Below are 2783 nucleotides of genomic sequence, written 5' to 3' on the forward strand. Positions count from 1 at the left end.
CCTGGGCGGACCCTCCTAGAGGTTATAGAGGTAGCCGATGGGATTCAACCCCGTGTAACGCGAGTACGATACCATCGATGTTGCCGATTCCTCTAGTAAAAAAAAAAAAAAAAAAAAAAAAAAAACAGTCTTTCACATATTCATGTAAACTGTAAGTTCAAGCTAGGTGTTTCACCAGAATAAATGAGCAACATAAACCGCAAAGTGTAAAAAATCCAGGATGGTGGGTTTCCAACCTGTAACAATTTGTAAAGTTGTGAGTGTGCATAATCACCGGAGACCCAAAAGCTTAACCACAAAAGAACCCTAACCATATGGTAGCATACTTGCAAAAGCCCAATTGCAAACATTATTTATTGAATCGGAAAGACCTATATCATATCTAAAACACAACCAATAATTCATGGGAAGAGCCATGCCTTAACTGTGTTCGGCACACTACAACCGGAGGCCGTCCAACTACCTTGCATAGAATCCCTCCCGGGGTTAGGAAAATGCATGGGAAAGGAATAAAAAGAACTGTAAGTGTTTATCACAAACAAAAACTTACCCTTTTCATGTCGATGAAGAAAATCGCCATTCCTCGCTGATTCTGAGAAGCTAGATGCCAAACCTGGCCAACAAGAGTATGTATTAACCCTATGCGCTGAAGGAACTCCCAAGTAGATACAAAACATGACTCATAATAAAGAACTGAAATGGCAGAGAGTGAATGTTCTCGATTACCTCCCCACAGAGGATGAACACACAAAGCCATAGATTATGGAGGCAGAGACGAAGAACCAGCGGAGAAATCGGGAGCCGAATCGTTGCAGAGTAGTCAAAACCCTCATCTCCAGTTTGCAAATGAGCTGCTCTTCGGTAGGGGACGATGAGTTGGGTAGTTGGAAAATCCCTAAATGGTCCTCACCGTCAGATCCCCTAGACCCAATAAATGGATGAGATCCATACCACATGTCACAGCCAGAGCAAAACGATGGACTGCTGCCAACAGTATAGTCATCTGGGATCAAGCCGTGTGGAGCCATGTGCAGATGGCATTTATTTCCAAGTTAGGTAATAGCCTAGATGCTTCGTAGAAATCCATCCGAGTGCTTATGGTATAGCAGAGCCAACTATGAACAATAATGTAGAAATAAATTAACAAGATGTGCCATAAAAACTCCCCCATCCTCTATGACACCACATATCGTTTGATTTAATGCATAAATAAACTTGTAATAATAATTTCTTGTTTTTTTTTACCGTACTCTAGTTCTAGTTTAAGTTATTGTTACAATCAATTTTATTTTTATTACTATTTTCAATTTATATGAGTAAATAAATTTATTAATTACTATCTTACATTAATTATATTACGAGTAAATAACTTTTCTAATTTATTTTATTATTATTTAAAATGATTATTTTATCTCAATTATTTTATTAAAAATGGCATATAAATATGCGCAGAAAAGTATTATTTAAATATGCTTTTTAATTATTTATCATTAAAATAATTTATGAAAGTCTATAGCTTTATGTGTGTGAAATGATGACTAACTTATATTATATTTTAATATTTTACATGTCACTCGGAAGAAAGCATAATTATAAATATTGATATTTGATTCACTCGGATGACATATTTTGATTTTCCTATAAAATTTAAAAAAATCGTTACAACTTTTACGAAATGTAGTAAGTATATATATATATATATATATTTTGTAATATTTTGTAAAATATATTAATTATATATATATATAATGTAATATGTTTCATATGTTTATTAGATATCTTAATATTATTTAAAATCATTATGTTTTTTTATATATATAATTTTTAAGTTTTATATTTATAAAACAATAAAAATTAAAGGTTTAATATTAATTTCATATCCATTAGGTTCCATCCAAAAGCAATGGACTAGAACATTGAAAAGTTTGGAGAATGAAATATAATGGGAAAGTGGAAATGGAAATCTCAAATAGCCTCACACAACCACTGATTAGAATTTATTGATAATAACATTTGCAATGAGAAAATAATTTTCTAATGACAATTTTAATTACTAATATATTTTTAAAATAAAAAATAATAATTTTATTTATTATTTATTAAATTAAAAATATTTATTTATATTTAAAAATATAATTATAAATACAAAGTTTTATTATTTTATAATCTGCTATGAAATCTGTGTTTTATTTTTTATTATATCTTAATAATATTTACGATATTTATAGTGACTTGGATGTAGAGCTTCAAATTGATATTTATGTTATTTGGAGATTTTTTATAAAGGATATTTTTTATTTTTAAGTAAGTCACGGGATTTAATTAATTAATAAATTTGATTTTAAATATAATATCTATCGATAAAATTTAGTTATTCGAAATAAATAATTTAGTCAAATTTCTTTCTTAAAAGATATGACTTCCAATTAAATATTTTACTTTCAATTAAAAAAAATTTTTAATAAACAGGATAAAAAGAATATTGTAACCATATAAATTATGATATATTATAATTTTTATTTATATTTAAAAATATATATATATCTATTTTAATAATACATATCAATATTAATAATATATATTAATTCAAATTATATCATAATTTTATTTTTATATTTTAAAAAAATATTCATTCTAATAGTACATATCAATATGATTAATATATATTAATTCAATAATTTTAAATATTATATAAACAAATATTTTTAAATATAAAACATCTTAGTTTCATTAACTTTATAAAAGATGTTTTTTTTTAACCCATAGTATCTGTATTTTATTAC

General features: G+C 27.1%; 1 long non-coding RNA gene across 1 annotated transcript; it reads right to left on the bottom strand.

Moving 5' to 3' along the window:
- Positions 1-242: 242 nt before the first annotated feature.
- Positions 243-931, bottom strand: LOC149169701 (uncharacterized). The gene is made up of 3 exons (XR_016259401.1): positions 727-931; positions 551-613; positions 243-459 (listed from the first exon to the last, which is right to left on the bottom strand). It is a non-coding gene; the product is annotated as an uncharacterized LOC149169701 (long non-coding RNA).
- Between the last annotated feature and the right edge of the window lie 1852 nt (positions 932-2783).

Source organism: Pinus tabuliformis, chromosome 4_2, assembly GCF_031772625.1.
Source record: "Pinus tabuliformis cultivar Carrire ecotype Pingquan chromosome 4_2, CPIR1, whole genome shotgun sequence".
In the NCBI taxonomy this organism is placed as follows: Eukaryota; Viridiplantae; Streptophyta; class Pinopsida; order Pinales; family Pinaceae; genus Pinus; species Pinus tabuliformis.